The sequence below is a fragment of the Rhea pennata genome, chromosome 1 (assembly GCF_028389875.1).
Source record: "Rhea pennata isolate bPtePen1 chromosome 1, bPtePen1.pri, whole genome shotgun sequence".
Taxonomy (NCBI): domain Eukaryota; kingdom Metazoa; phylum Chordata; class Aves; order Rheiformes; family Rheidae; genus Rhea; species Rhea pennata.
In genome coordinates this window covers 44868675-44884977 of record NC_084663.1, presented here as the reverse complement: position 1 = coordinate 44884977, position 16303 = coordinate 44868675, and positions in this window count along the sequence as shown.

The following is a 16303-nucleotide window of genomic DNA, read 5'->3' as shown; positions in this document are numbered from 1 at the left end:
AGAAAGCCACAAGTCTTAGATTGGTAATTGTCCATTCAGAATTAAAGATGTTACAGTAGATACTGGTATACTGTCTATATACCACTGCCTTTTTTAGACATGTTGTTTATCTGTAAAGCGTTTGAGATAAAGCTTGTGATGCCTTTGAAATCCAAAAAAATCTTTTCTTGTGTTAAACTGAATGAAAACTTCACTGTTAAAACATTGGAATGCCATATGTTTGATTCTTGATAGAGAATTGGGTAGGTAATTGGATACCGGAAGTAAATTATTTCCTTTTTTATGGCTTGTAACATAATTTTACGGTAGAAGTTATTTTGCAAATGGACACAAAATGTATGTATCATATAACCAATTAGCACTAGTAATTCACTCAAGTGATTTAATGGCTTTCTATCACTCCTTAGTGATGAGAGGTTTCAATTGTCTAGTAGAAAAGAATAGGGATTCTGTTATCTTTCCAAGAAATCACCATTTTTTTTGAGTGGGATGTCTTTTTGTTTTAGAATATTGAAAGAAAGGGTATGTGGTGTCTGTTCTGTGGTATTGCTCACTTAAAATTTAGTCTTACCTAGTTCTAACTTTAATTATTGCCCTTTTATTCAGTCTTTTTATTCCTTGTTCTTGTTGATGGTTAATATGGAACAGACTATCTGATCTTCCTGAAGTGGCACATGAAAATGCCATCCTTCCCCCCCACCCCCGGTGCTTAAGGTAAGCTGATCAGGTAAAGGACTTGATCAAAAACCAGTATGGAGTCTGCATATAGCCTCATCATTGCTCATTTCAAGGAAGGGGAAGAAAGGGAGTTCCTATCATATCCCAATCGCTTCCTTCCTACCATAGCTCTATTTAATGAGAAGAAAGAAGGGGCTATTATTAAGCCCTGCCTCTCACAGGTCTTTATTTGAGACATTTTTTCCATCAGAAGCTAGTTCTTGATATAGCAGTCCTAAAAAGGAGGAGAAAAAAAAAGTTAAGATTATGTATTCCCACATGCTATACAGTGCTGATAACCATGAAGTAGCAGCCCAGGACAGTAATAGTTAGACGTTAAGTGCAGTTCAGTGCTTCAGCTACTTCTTTAGCCTGCAGTACTGTACTGTCAAGCTCCTTAAATTAATTTGATAGCACTGGAAGACAGAGATAAAGCAGTAATAACATTGGCTCAAGGTCATGAAGGCAGAGCAGAGACTTGAACCTTTGTTTTACCAGGTAGCACTGTAACAGCTGACCCACCCATCTCTTTTTGGAGAAATGGATTGAAAAGAGAGGAGAAGGAGATAAAGTGAGTGTTTGTTTGTTTGTTTTAGTCTGATGTTTATTAGAAAAATAGTCCAAGAACAAATATATGACCTTATGGAGGATGCCTGTAAAAAGTACTGCTTTCAATTATGTCCCTTTAATTTGGGACATAAAAGAAGTTAGTTCAATGGGAAACTTAAAGCCTCATAGTAGGCACAAGCTGCTTCTGCTTGAAAATTTAAAGTATGCTCCATCAAGAAATGGCCACTACATAAACTGTTCTGTGTTAAATTTTGCTGTACATGTGTAGTGAAGACCTTGAAATGAGGAAAAGAGGGTGAGTCCCATCACAACTCTTCTGGTCACACTCTCCACTTCTCTCATACTTTGAAATTTTATTCTTTAAATGTGGGTATTCACTGAACACAGGTAACTAGACATCGCTTTTCTTCTTTCATTACCAACTGGTGAAGCTGTGAATCAGAGAAAAAGGGGGAAAAAACATCATGTGCAACGTGTATTTTTTCTTTTGTGTTCTGAGGAACAGAATGTAAAGCCTCATTTTAGAAGTAGCTGCTTGGGAAATCATAATAGTAACTTAAATGAATCATCTAATTAAGCTGATTTTTGAAAGTACTGTGACTTTCTTGCTTTGTGCACATCTCTGAAGTAGGATTTCTTTTTCTTAATAGAATAAACAAAAGACAAAAATTTTACATATCTTAATATAGGAAGGATAGGCTTTGGAAATATGAGACAATGTAGACTTCAGATTCCATCATTACAGTCTGAAAAAATATGCATGCATTAAAAGTTAGAAAACTTAAAATACTGATTGTAAACTTGTAACCATCTTTCGGGTCTTGGAGGTAAGATCTGTAAAGGGATGAAGGCCTGAATCCAGGCTGGTAGCCTGATGGGGGAAGGCTGCTGCAGCTCCATGCCCTCAGGTCTAACCAAGAGCGAGCCTGAGACACTGCACAAACACATGTATTCCCAACATGTATGTACATGGCTGGCCACACAGATCAACACAAACAGACATATGCAGCACTCGCAAACACAAACAGGCCAATGATCTCATCTTGTTCCCCTCTGGCTGATCAGGGGAAGGTCCGTTACTGGGAGACAGATGCACAGTGTGAGTCCCTCCAGCAGCTGGGCTCAGACACCCAGTCCACCCAATAGCTAGCCCTGAATCTTCAGTCTCCCCAGTTGCTGGCTCCTGGAGGTATGAACCCCTGAGATCCCCAGCCCCTACTCTAGTGGCTGGTACACTCTCCTTCCCTCTTCCCCTCAACACACAGTGTGGATGGACCCCTCCAGCAGCTGACCTTGGACTTGGAGTCCATCCAGTAGCTGGTCCTGGCTTCCTGCTGTTTGAGGTGTCTCACCTCATAATTTTGCACACAAATGTGTCTCAGCTGACTTCCAGACCCTATGGTCTCCCCAGCAGTCAGCTGGGACTCCCTGGTCCCTCTGGTGGGCAACTCCCCTGAGATCTCACCCTTAGGGACCCACATGCACCCCTGGCTCCCAGGTCACCTTACCTACTTGCCAGCACAAATACCTGGATGTCTGCCAGCAATTGCAGACCCTTGCTCACTCCAGCTGTGGCACCACATGCATATGATTCCTCTCACCCACGGCCTCAGCCAGCTGCTGGCACTCAGACCTTTACATGCACATGAGAGGGGGAGTTCTTCACTTACAAAAACACTTAGAAAGGCATTTAAAGACAAGATAGGACAGATGCTGCTGGTTAGGTGCAGGGCATGGCCAGATGACTCTACTGACCAGCCTCTTTTACACATGTCCGGTCCCCTTTTTACCACCATATCTCTCAAATTTCTCATATTTGTTCCTCCCCAAACCACCTCAGTCCCTTCATTTCTTTGCCTCCTGTTCCTTCTCTAAGCACCTTGCATCCATAAATCTTGCACAATCCCAAACTGGATGCATGTAACATCCTGTAATGTGTCCTGCACCTGGGGCGGTGGCACTGCCCCAGCCCCAGCAGCCAAAATGGTGCTCTGGAAGGCCCATTGCCTCACTGTGCTGGGTGTCCTTGGGGGGGTCAGAGGGCTGATTTACTTTGTTTGCGTCTGGGTTACTGGAAACCAGCAGTCAAAAGTAACAGCAGACTACTGATAACTGGTTCTTTTATGTTATATTAGCAGATGGTTGGTTTTGCCAATTATAGGAGACCTCTGGAGATTAATAGTTGAAGTATAACCTTTCTTTTTAGGTCTTGTTCTCATATTTAATGTGATCATAGTGGCTAAACCTTTTCATCCTAAGCACAAGTCAGTGGCTAAAAATTTTTAGTGGTAATTGTGACCTGTATCATAAAATCATACAGCTGGTGGTTTTAGCAGGGAAGGAAAGTCAGAACTGCATAGAAAGGGAATCCTCTGGTGACTCAGAAGTGATTTCAGACAAAATGCTAAAGATGATAGAAACCACAAAATGGATAAGAATAAGAACAGTGGTTCTGTTGTTACATAGAGGATTTCACTTTCGAGTAGCTGTCATTAATGATTTGAGAAGCAGTGAACAAATAAAAACATTAGGGAACACAGGTATCTGCATTGGGAACTGTGGATGTTGATTCTTCTATAGCACCCATGAACAGCACAAGTGTTCAGAAATATAGCATCCAAAGGTGCTTCAGGAGGGTGGCTGTGAGGTGGTCTCTGTGCCTTGAAGAATTAACTCCCGGGAAGCTCTCAAAAGTAAGAGTATGGTGCAGTACGGTCTTGGGTTTGCCATATGATATTGATGCACTTTGTCATTGTCTCTATGCTTTTACTTTAAAAGATGTCAAGGAGCTACAAGTGTGTTAAGTATTATTGATGTGTGTTTTAGAGGTCACAGGTTTGCATCTGATGACCCTCCTGATGACCAAACTGAAAGATGTTCTGAGACATGAAAGTAGAAACAAGTAGAAGTAGAAACAAGAATCAGAGAATCCCTGAAATGCTTTTTGAGAAACTGGTGTAATGCGAATGTATCATTCAAATTCTAATGTTCATAAGGTTTTCTGTAGGCAATGGGAATATTATCAAGGGGCAAATAATCTCATCTGAAGAGAAATCATGTGTATCGCTCTTAGTCATGCATATCTATCCATGGGGAGCCAGTGGTGACTAGTTCCAGCTTTCAGACTCTAGAGCTAGGTGAGGTGAATCCCATTCTGTATCAAGAAGCTTCTGCAAGGGGCATTTGGGAACAGTTTTGATTAGAAGCTGGTGATTTGCAGTGTAGATCTATTGAGATCTAGACACAGAATAAAGAATGATTTTCAAGCAGCAGAGTAGTGAAACAGCCCTGAATTAAGCACACTTGGCCACAAAAGGACAGTGTATTGTGTTCCCCTGTTCCCTTTGAATGGGCAGCTTACTCTGTTGGCTTCATTAATACTAGCTAATATCTCTCAGTTGGACTCCAGAATTTTTTTAGTTAAGCAGTAATAATTTACTGCAAGGATGATGATGATGATGATGATGACAATGATGATGATGATTTAGTTCCTTATGCCCTATAATAAAACAGTGGGACCTAAATTAAGCTCCAATAGCAGATGGATATGTCCTACAATTGCTCATGTCATTCTCATCTAAAACTCTGATATGAAACAGGAAATCATTCTCCTCCTTTTTAACATCGAGAGGACTAAAACTGTAATGTAATATGCAGTTTGTTTTAGGTCAGCAACCTATCTAGCTGCCCTTAGGCTCAGAGTGCCTTAAGGACACCCAGGTGATTAAATCTGCACAGTAATAGCATAATGCTGGACTGTAATAAGGCCTTCAAGTTTTGTCATTCGGTTACTAATATTTATGATTTATTTCTTTTGTCTTCCAGTTAAGTTAGACCAAATATACAGTGAAATGAATAAATATACTTTTTTTTTTCAGAATAGAATCCTAAGTTGAATATTTATGATGGATTTTGGGGGTTGCTTTTAGTTTCAAGTTCTGATTTTGTATGTAGAATCATATCCCAGACTAGTCAGACTGGCACTGTTGAATGTTCCTTCACCAAGAATTCTATATACCAATTTTATTTTGTAATTAAAACAGCCTGCAGCCTAGTATAATTTGCACTACCTATCTACACCTGTTTTTCTTTACTCCCTTCCACCAAGGCCGCTGTTTTTTTGTTCAGGATTTTCCAGAGAGGAATAAAAATTATATAAACTCCACAGATGGCTGTCTCATGGGCAGGAAATTCTTCAGGTGTCAACATTTCAGATTTACTGCACACGTAAAAACTCTGCATTCAGTGCTTGTGCAGTGTGTTTGATTTGGCTTGGACTCATGAGATTTATAGCAGATTATAGATTTACAACTGATCTGCACATATATAGAACATCTGAAGCTTCAAGAAATTTAACTGCATATTTACACATACAGTACAAAACTGATTTGTTCAGCATCTCTGACATTTGGCAGGACTGCACTCAAGATGGCACCCACCCTGTGGGTATTCAAAAGTTATGTGGAAATGTTAGATCCTCAGACTTCAGAAAACATAACTGGATAGAAAATGCCCACAGTCACCAAATATTACATAATATTACAAATATTACATAAAGGAAAGCCATGTTTATTATTCAGAATTATACTTCATTTTTGCTTCAGTGTCCCTTTTCAGTTTGCATCTCATTTTCTAATGACTGCTAGAAAATTGCAACTTTCTGCACTTAGATGATTAGGATCATGGAGCAAATATCTGCTAGAGACAGGGCTGCTGCTCTCAGATAGAAAGCTGTAGTATGTTGTATTTTATATTCCACTATAATTATTAATGTGCTTTTTTGTCATTTCAGATAAATATGTTTTAATATAATTTTGAGTAAAGCACATACATTACATTCTGCAAAGGCAATTTAGTAAAAGCTTTCTTATGCTGTTTTTTGTCTCTCTTTAAGTTCTTCTGGAAAAAATACAGTTTTAAAAAGCATAAATTCATGTTGTATCATTGTTTCTACTGTTTTTCCTCCTTTTATTACTTTTTCATATTTATTATTTTTAAGATATATAGTATAAATAAAACTGGTACCTTAGGGGAAAAATAGTACTCGAATTTAATAAGGTTGACAACCTTTTATTTTAAAATTCTCTGTTATGTATTAAAAATACATTTACTGGCTGATAAACCAATACAAATTCTAATATCAATTCATTCAAACTATGATTTTAATAATTGTCATATAGATGTCAACATGTTGAATTGCACTGAAGATTTGGAAACACAAAGCAATATTTCATATGCACTGTGCTCAAGATTAAAGCAAAGGAAAAGAGTTAATAAATTGCACATTCATATCTATATCTTTAAGCACTGGTCAGATTTTCAGGAAGGGCCAAACTTGCAGCAACATCTTCTGATGGTCATTTTTCATTTTAAAACTATGTCTTGTTTTTGGTGCTAGAGATTTCTGTTGTCAGTATTATTTCTAAATCAATTCTATATACCAGGTTGTGGTAATTCATTCTCTGGACCTGAAAGTATATGAGCTGTTGCTCCTTGATCCTTTTTCACAGCGTTGCTCTCTGAAGGCAATCCATTCTTTAATGCACGGAGATGTTGTGTGGAGACACACTGATAAATTGCCCCTGCACTAAGAGCAATAAATCATGCCCAAAATAGCAACCTTTTTGCATTTAAGAAACATTTGCTTTGGAAGTGCACAGTGAGGAAACAACACGGTGACAACATACATAGGAAGATCAGCCTTCTGCATATCTATCTTACCTCCATAGTACTGAAAGTTCTCCAATTTTTAGCTGTGTAGCAGGGGGAAAGAGAGCTCTTCCCTCCTACCTCCTCATTTTGGCATCTCTACTCAGAATGACAGCACCCAGGAATAGACTTAATCTTAAATCAATGGGGCGCATGCTTAAAGTTAATCATATACAGTAAGACAAAGTAAAAAAAAAAATCTAAAAGGAAAACACAAGGTCACCTAGTCCATCCTCTGACCTCTTGTATTTTTTTTCTCAAGTTGGAACCTGAGTATCCTGATTAATATTTCCCTCTGGCATGGTACTTGTCATTCATTTTACTACACCTGACCCCGACTGCACCGTCAAAGCAAATGGGCAGTTACGTGACGGTATCCAGCAGGCACAGCCAGGCTCAACACTAAGAGCATTACCAAGGATACTACGTTGAAAGCTTTCTAAACCACCACATATTTGAGTGCGTTGTCAGTAGCTGTTAGAATTAAGTACATTTCCTGAGGGAATGCTGGGCACGTATTGATAGTAAATAGAAAGCAGGAGGAATTTTTCACAGAAGTTGTAATTTTGAAATAAATTCTGAACATTGCATATGCCTTCAATCGTCACACTTAGTGAAATCCTAAGGTTATTTGAGTAGGAGGTAGATCTACTTTTAATACTCTGTACATGATAAAAATGGAAAGGTTGTTACCAACTTCGTGGATTCTGAAAGGTAGAAATGTTTTTCAAAAATTGTATATAGGCACAACTTCACAGTAGCATCCTTAAATTTTTTTAGGTTTTAACTTCCTGAAGTTTCCAGGGCTGTATTTGTAAACTCCTTAAGTCATTGTCTTCCTCGGTTTTGGAGCTAGATTCACAAAACAAAAATATGGTTATAGTGAGAAATATGCCTACCGGTCAGTTTGGATTAGATCTTTCTCAAAACATTGCAGTCTCCTAAAAATTATGAACTTGATACAAAAATGATTGAGAGTCTTTGGTCTGTGCTATATCAAATGTCAGAGCAGATGATTGTCGTAGGACTTCCAGGTCTGCAACCCAAGAATCACTCTGTAACATTTGTGATATTATTCCTACTCCACAAAAATCGAATTCTGTGCTGAAGACTATAATGTTTTTCATCAGTAACAGTTATAAATTAATTAGAGACTGAAAACCTTTTCATTGTCTTTTAATTTCATTGCCTTTTATTTTCAGTGCTGTACTAATACCTAGTAAACAGGTTTTTGCAGATAGCAACAGGGCTATTGAATATGAAGTAAAATTTTTTATGGGTGACTTTTTATGGGTGACTTTGGACACACAAGCTAAGGACAATAAAAGTAAAGGGAGATCAGAAATTTTCCACTTCTCTGACCAATGTGAAGGAAAAGATCATGTTCCTCTTCCTGGCTTGGGATGGATATGTTCCCCTAAACTGCTTTTTTTTTTTTTTTTTTTTTTTGCCTGCCCCAAATAATTCACATTTCCCCCCTTACAACATTTTAATATGGCATCACTTTAAGTCAACTGAAATATTTTTATTGATTCTTTTGGAAGAGGCAGACAGACATGGACAACCCTGCTGTGTGACTGTCAAATGAAAGGTCAGCCCAAGCACATGTAGAGAGGGTTGGTCTACACAAAACCCCTGGTTTTCACTCACTTACTAATTCTGCAAATATTTTCCTCGAGAGTTGAAACTTCCTATGCTAAGGTTTCAACTCTAAGGCAATTTTATTTTTACAAGTTAAACAAAATCCCCATAACTAGATGCTGGCTATTCCTCATTCATAGTAAGTGTGGCACAGCTCAATAATATTGTGGTATTCAAATCTCAGACTCAGAATTATTAGATGTGTGTATGTATATATGTATCTACACATAATAATAATATTTATATATAAATAAGTATGTATATTACTTGCTTTTGTCACATTCTACCAAATGACAATTTTAAAATTGGTAGCAACAGAAAATAAAATAAAAGGTAGCTAGGAAGAGGGCAGTAGAAGAGGAAAGAATGGACTTCTCTTTTTAATCTAGTGTCTGAATCTTCAAATTTGTCCAAACATCCATTGCAATCAATGTTAAATTTAGATCTATGTTCAGATTTTGAACCTCCAAATTTGGGAGAACTTATAGCTAGGGATTCCTCACGCCTTGTTTTTTTCAGACTGCAGCCACTAGAGTTTCAAAATACTGTGTTTCAAAATGCTCTATGTTTTTCTGAAACAATATTATAAAAATAAAACTTCTGAGGAAAGTGAACAAAGTTTGTTTGGAACATTGACAAAGGCCAGATAGGAGAGATGTGTCAAACTCATACCACAAAGTGGACTGCAGCTTGTAATACTACGAGGGAGGATTTCAGGTTCTAGGAGTCTAAATCCAGTATTTTTACAGTTCTCACGGATTTCTTGGAGAGCTGGATGCAAACACTACTTTGCTATCCCTCTCTGTCTGCTAAACTTATGGTTGGGTTCGGTGACTTGTTAAGCTCTTACTGACTCATGTCACTTGATCAATCGCTCTCTAGAGAGCGACCACTGTATAAAATATATCTTTGTGCCAAAGTCTGGTTCATTTTCCCTATGAGTCCTGGGTCTGGACTTACGTACCTTGGTCACTGTTGCCTCAAACTGGTATCATTTCTTGCTGAACAGTCCATGGACTTTGTTGATAATTTATTAATTGTGAAGATTTCTGCTGCAGGGAATATATTCATTTTCAGGCATATCTGTAGTGTCTAAATTTCCATGTAGCTAGTTTTTCAGGTTCAGTGCAACCTGGATTATGAACAAATGCAATTCAAATTCCAGTTTTTCATTTGTAGATTTGACAAAATCGTATGTTTCAGTATCTCCTGACCCTCCTCCATCTTCTGCTAAAAGTTTCTATTATACCATCTGGTTTGCTATTATTGTTGTGGGGCTTTTTGTTTGTTTGTTTGCTTGAAGATTCAAAGCAAAAGTTAATCCTTGGAAGTAAGACTTCAGTCCTGAAAACATTTATATACAGCCTTATTTGTGCTACTATGAGTATTAAAGTCAAATGTAGTATGGTGAAGCGCACACTGAAGTGCTCAGAGGATCAGAACAGTATGAAAATAATAAAGATAATCCATGTCACCTTGGCGTCTTCTATTTGAATGAAAATGTCTCCTCCCTCTTCCCAGAACAACTGCAAAAAAACTTGATACAGTAGAAAAGGCTAAAATCTGTTTGGGGGATAAAGATACTTATTAAAAGGAGGTCAGTTTCTGTGTGTGTGTGTGTGTGTGTGTGTGTGTGTGTGTGTGTGTGTGTGTACAAATTGCAGCCTTTATGCACTTACCCATGAATATTAGGTAAAAACCTAAAGTTTTCTGAGAAGGTCTCTAGGTAAAGAATATAGCAGGACTTCGTAAATGAAAAATGAAAATTCAAGTCTAACATTTTACAAACGTTTTCAGAGAGGCAGTCTGAAGAGTTCTTTGGTTATTTTAAAATGTACATTAATATGCCAGATTCATTAGTGCAGAGTCACCTGCAAGATATAAGTGTGTGGAATATGCCACTTCTGCATCAGGTACAATGTTCTTATTCAGGGGAGCAGACAAATGCATCAATTATCTTTGAAACAGTGATTTTTAATGTATACATTCTGTAAATTATATGTAATCTACACTGTAGCTTTACTATCACCCCAAAGAAGATAGCTGAATAATGGGAGAACTCTTGGCAACTGTGTGTGTTCCTGATGTAAACAATTTTCAGCATACAGGTTCAGATGAAGCACTGCTTTACTAAATCAATGTATATATTTAAATCTTTAAAATATTACTGCTTGGTAGTAAGGGTAGAGCAAGTTCTTTCACATTAAATTAAATAACTCAAGTTCCAACTAGTCTAATGGCTCTTGTTGAAAAACCAATAGGTTTTATTTGTTACTTAAGAGCTATAGAGCATAAGCTAAATGTGCATACCTCTTAAAATTTGATTTCATATCATTAAGATAAATATCTCTCCTGAGATAGGTCCCTGTTTACTCACCAGCATCAATAGTCAAAATGCATGGCAATGCTTAAGAATTTTATAGTCGCTTTCTGTCTCTGCCATGTTCTCTAGCTACAGCTTTAGTCTTGAATCTATTGACTTTTTAAAAAAATGATAATTTATAATTTAAATAAGAAGTTTACATTTGTAGAACTTCTTTTATCACATATGTTTTAGCATGTATAACCAGGACATTTCTTTCAATTTAAAACAGGGTTGCCACTGCAGGTAGCTAAATACCTTAAATAGCAAAAAAAACATGCAGGCAGCTAAATAACCTTAAATAGCAAAAAAATCAGTAGAAAGTATTTTTCTTTCTTCTTTTTTTTTTTAGGTCTGTAACTTTTCATGTAAAAATTAAATTTTCAACATTTTCCGTTATCAGCAGCAATTCACTTACTCACTTTAAAAAGCATTAGCATTTGTATGAATCAAAATCTTAGTTTTCAAAAAAGGATTTTAATATAAAATATTGTTTAAAGAAAAGTGAGACCACAATTTTGCCAAAACTGGGAGGTGATATGTACTGAACTCTGCAAAATATAGTCAAAAGATTTTTCTGAGGTTCTCTTTATATTTTTTTCACTTGATAAAGTGGTGGACAGACTGATTGTTCCGTTGTTTTGCTCTTTGGTACTTTACTGTGTTTCTAATATTCAAGTGCCAAATTTTAGTTTGGGTGTGGGAAATACGTATTGCAGAGCAAAAGGTTGTTTCTTACCAAAAAATAGTGCTATAATACATTTTGTATTTGTCTGAAAATCTGAAACTAATTTCAACTTTTAGATAAAAAAGAAAAATGAATTTTAGTTTATCCTTGATGCCAAGTGGATTTGGATGTTTCCCAATGATTGTTTCTATAGCAGCAGTAAACGTATTATGAAGATAATTTTTAAGCAGATCTCACATTTGTGATAACTTAGCATCAAAGGGTAATATCAAGCACTCCACAGAAAATATGGAAAGAAATAACTTGCTGCAGCCCTGCTTGCCCTCTTACTGCATCCATGCAAGCACTTTTCAGAGGTCTTTTTATTCTTTGATAAGGATGGTCCACTGGGTGGAGGCATGGAGCTGAATTTCATCAGGAGACAGCAATTCATAAAATAAAAAAGATTTTTAAAAAAGAGGAAGGAACATTAAGATCAAAACCAACAGACGAGTTTAAAACACCCTGCAAGACTTTTCTGAATTGCTCAGTGCTTGAAGCTGGGCTCTTCTTTCTCACAACCAACCAGTCATTGTCTGAAATTAGTTCAGGCATGGAGGATCTATGGGAAATTTTTGTGTTCAGATATTTCCTTTATTTTTAATTGTAAGTTGTCCAGTTACAGCTTGGGCCATACCTTGCCATTTCTTTGTTAGAGGAAAGAGCCTTCTACCATAACAGCTTGTGTATGTATTTAACTTCCTAATCCAAATGGAGGTCCTGTTCCAGCTCGGGACCTCTACCTGTCACCAGGGGGAGAACATAACTTGCTAACAAATTAGTAAGCAGAGTCCAGGCAAATATCAGGGCATTTGTGAGACACGACAGCACTTGCCATCAGCCCAAGGGATTATTCTGGTTCATCAGTGCTATTTTGGCTCTCTTTGGACTGGTTGGGTTTGGGCATCCTTAGCCAGGCGCAAAGACACTCTGTAATCAGGATATACACAACTTTAAAAACTAAGGCAAACATGTAAAAGAAAGAGCCAAGTATTTAAGGAGGTATTGGGCTAAGTGTTGGTGTGCTCACCACCTCTGGTGAGTCTTTGCTGGGAGGCTGGCCCCAGTCAGGAGGAAGGGTTGGCCATTGCATGTCCTATGATGGATCCTCCAGGCTATGAGCTGCCATCTGCCACCAGCTCCATCGACACCGAGGATGCAGACAGCTTGGCCCAATGTTTCACAGCTAGTCCCAGCCTGGCTAGCCGCCTCCTTTTTTTTTTTTTTTTTTTCCCTCCATGCTGGTATTTTCTCTCTTGCATCTTTGAGAGAGGGACTATGAAGAGGGACTATGACTTTGAGAGAGGGACTATATGCATCTATGAAGAGAGGGACTTTTCCCTCTCTTAGTAGACCTTCTCCGTGCACCTTCTCGGCAGCATGTGTGCAGGTTACAGAGCTGTGCCGTGCCCGAGCTGGCCTGTGGCTCCCCGGTGCACAGGCAGCTGAGCCCTGGCAAGAGCGGACAAACTCACCAGTGTGTGCTCCATCCCCTCCTCCAGCTCGTTGGGAAGATATTAAACACACCAGTCCCAGGCTGGGCCCCTCTGGTACTCCACTTGGTACCAGCCTCCAGCCTGGTGGGCTTCCACGTTCCCCTGCCCTCTGAACCCAGCAGCTTTTTACTTGTCTGCTTACCTTTTTAGTCATAATTTTTGGAATGGGAAACAGGCAATGTTTTCGTCATTTTGTTTTTTCCTTTGGCAATGAGTGGAAATGGCTATTGAAGATTTGGACCTTTTATCATTTTTCTTTTTACTGACAATGTATTTATGAAATTGCATTGATAGGAATCCTTTTGTTCTAAACAAACCTTAAAGTAGTCTTGTTTTCCTGACTGGCAGCTATAGACCTTCCTTTTTATCCTTTAATTTCCTCTATTGATTTTCTACAATTTCTTATTGATATTAATTTCTACTAGCCTTCTTTTCTTCCTCTCTCTTGAACATAAAAAGGAAATCTTTCATTAATCTATACAACTGTGATGTGTACATGTAATAAAAATGAAAATTTAGAAGTACTAATATATGTGCATAAATTCAGTTCATTTAGCATTACTGAAAGTAATGAGCATCGTAAAATCTGTAGTGATACTCCACATAAAAATAGTAAAAGCTCTGACAATATTTTTAATTTTTTTTTTTTAAAAATCCACTACATCACACAGGAGAATTAAGGTACAATATAAAGGGGGGGAAAAGAGGTTTTATCACTGAGAATTTTTAAAAAATGTTGTCTACTATACCAAGATTATTCTAAAAGTTATATATAACAATTCTTTATTCAAAAAACAAATTCCAATTACATCTTATCCTTCATCCTACAGATGACAAGATAGATCACAGAGTTATAAATTTTTGTAGCTCAGTTCAAATGATCATGACTTGATAATATTTGTTATATGCAAAATACATACTAAGGAAGTAGTATGTTTGTAGCACTTCAAGAGATAGAGTTCTCTGCAAGAGTACACTTTCTAATCAGGGAGCCTGAAATTCAAGCAAAATACTATAAAGGTGCAAAAATAAACAGAATGATTTTAAAATGGCTAGCTAGCTTGTTTATGAGGTCTGATACTTTCATCTTGTAGATTTATGATGAATAAAGGCAATCAGGAAATTTTAAGAAAAAATACACTTGTGCATTTATGCTTTTTTTTCACCCCAACTGGTCTTTTCCTCAGACAAAGTGAATTTTATATGTATAGATCTTACTTTCTCATGAGTCGCATGAGTAAATGGATGTTTTCAAAGGGATGTATTTACCAAAAACCCGTTTACATCGTCTGATGGATAAATACCACAACTGCTTATTAACAACTATGAAAAAATTTCTGGTGAAAAACGTAATTGAAGGTATTTTGTTTGCTGGAGCTCTAGCAGTATTCTAACCATGACGATATATGCATAAGAGGAAATATGTTATGTAATGGTAAGCATTTGTTTAAAATGTTAAGTTTCATTCCAGACGGCTTTTTGAAAACACAATCCTGGTAGACTACCGGATTTGAATTCCAGGAGTTGGGGGGTTTTGACATCCGCGTAAGCGAACTGTGATTTTTTTGCTGTTGGACTCTAGGCTGGAGGCATACCTAAGGCTCCCGCGGAGGGGAAGGGAGGCACGTCTGTGGCGGCGTGGAGAGCCAGCCCGATTTTGCAACCCAGCACCTGCCCAGGGAACCAGATTGCGCCGTGCACAGGGAGTCGCGGTTTGAAGAGGGGGAGCGGGTAGGCTAGCAGCTGTCTCAGCTCCTCTCTGCAAGCTCCTTCCTGAAAGACACTGCAAACATGCTAACCGTAAGGGGGAAACAGAATAGCTGGGAACGGTGCTTGCTCGGGCGCCGCTCTGCCCTGCCTGGTGTAGACCTTTTGCCTTGAACCTCATCCAGCTGAACAGGTCCCTAGGTGACCGATCAGCGGGACAAATAATAAATAACAATCCTGCTTTCTGATGTACATCAGTTATTCACCACTATTCACCCAATGATCTATGGAAACACATTTCAGTCTGCACGTTACACATGCCTTGCTCCATTCGTGGTACATTTGAATCTGATGTTATAGATTTGCATTCCAATAGCTCTAATGAAACATTTTAAATAGTAGAAGGATTGATAAATAGTAGCCAGTAATGAATTATCTTTTTGTTTTTCCTGGTATACCTCTACAAAATGAACACAATTATTTAAGAATTATCAATTTCAGAATAACATGTTATAAAAGGGAATCTTCAATATCTGTTTTGACATGCAGTGACAGAATAAAATGACTCTATGTCTATGTGGGTGGATCATTTAAAATGTCAAGGTGTAATATACTCAGCAAACAGCATATATTTTTCATTATCTGATTATGCTTTGGGTCCTTAAAGTAATTAGTCTCTCTTAACAGTTATCAGTTGCAGGGCAGTAACTATGCCCTTGGTACAGAGGGATAAAATAAAGGTTTAAAACAGTTAAGAATTTGTCTCTTTGTTTGGCCATCTATTCTGAAGGCTGCCTTTTTTTTTTTTTTTTTTTTTTTTTTGTGTGTGGTACATGATACTGGTAATGTTCAGATTCTTTTCCTTTTTCCTTTTTCTCCAGTACAACACTGGTTACATTGTTTTGCAGCCTGAAGGCTGGAGGTGAGATTGCTTTGACTGGGCTTGTCGTAATCCAGAAATGTGGTGTTGGGCATGAGGAAAAATGACATTCAAGACTGAAGATGCTGCTTCACTCTGGCCATCGCACAAAGGATGAGCCCAAGCCTTTCCTTTACCTGCCTCAGAGGAAAAGTAACTGCCAAGCAAAGGCTAACCACTGGGGAACAGAAAATGAAACCAATAATCTTGCCTGATGTTTCTGGCAACTGGTCAATTTTCTGGAGTGAATAGACTAGTGTCTCTAAGCCAATGTCTTCATAATGCTTCCTAATTCTGGGTTTTACTGGCCTCCAAAGTGAAAGAGAAGGAGTACCCACATTTTTCTTCAAAAACCTTCCCATTATTAATCTTTTCCCAAAGGGCTTCACGAAAATCTTTTTCCCAAAGAGCCGTAGGGCAATCCATCTTTTCCAGACCAAGCGTCTTCCTTCTTG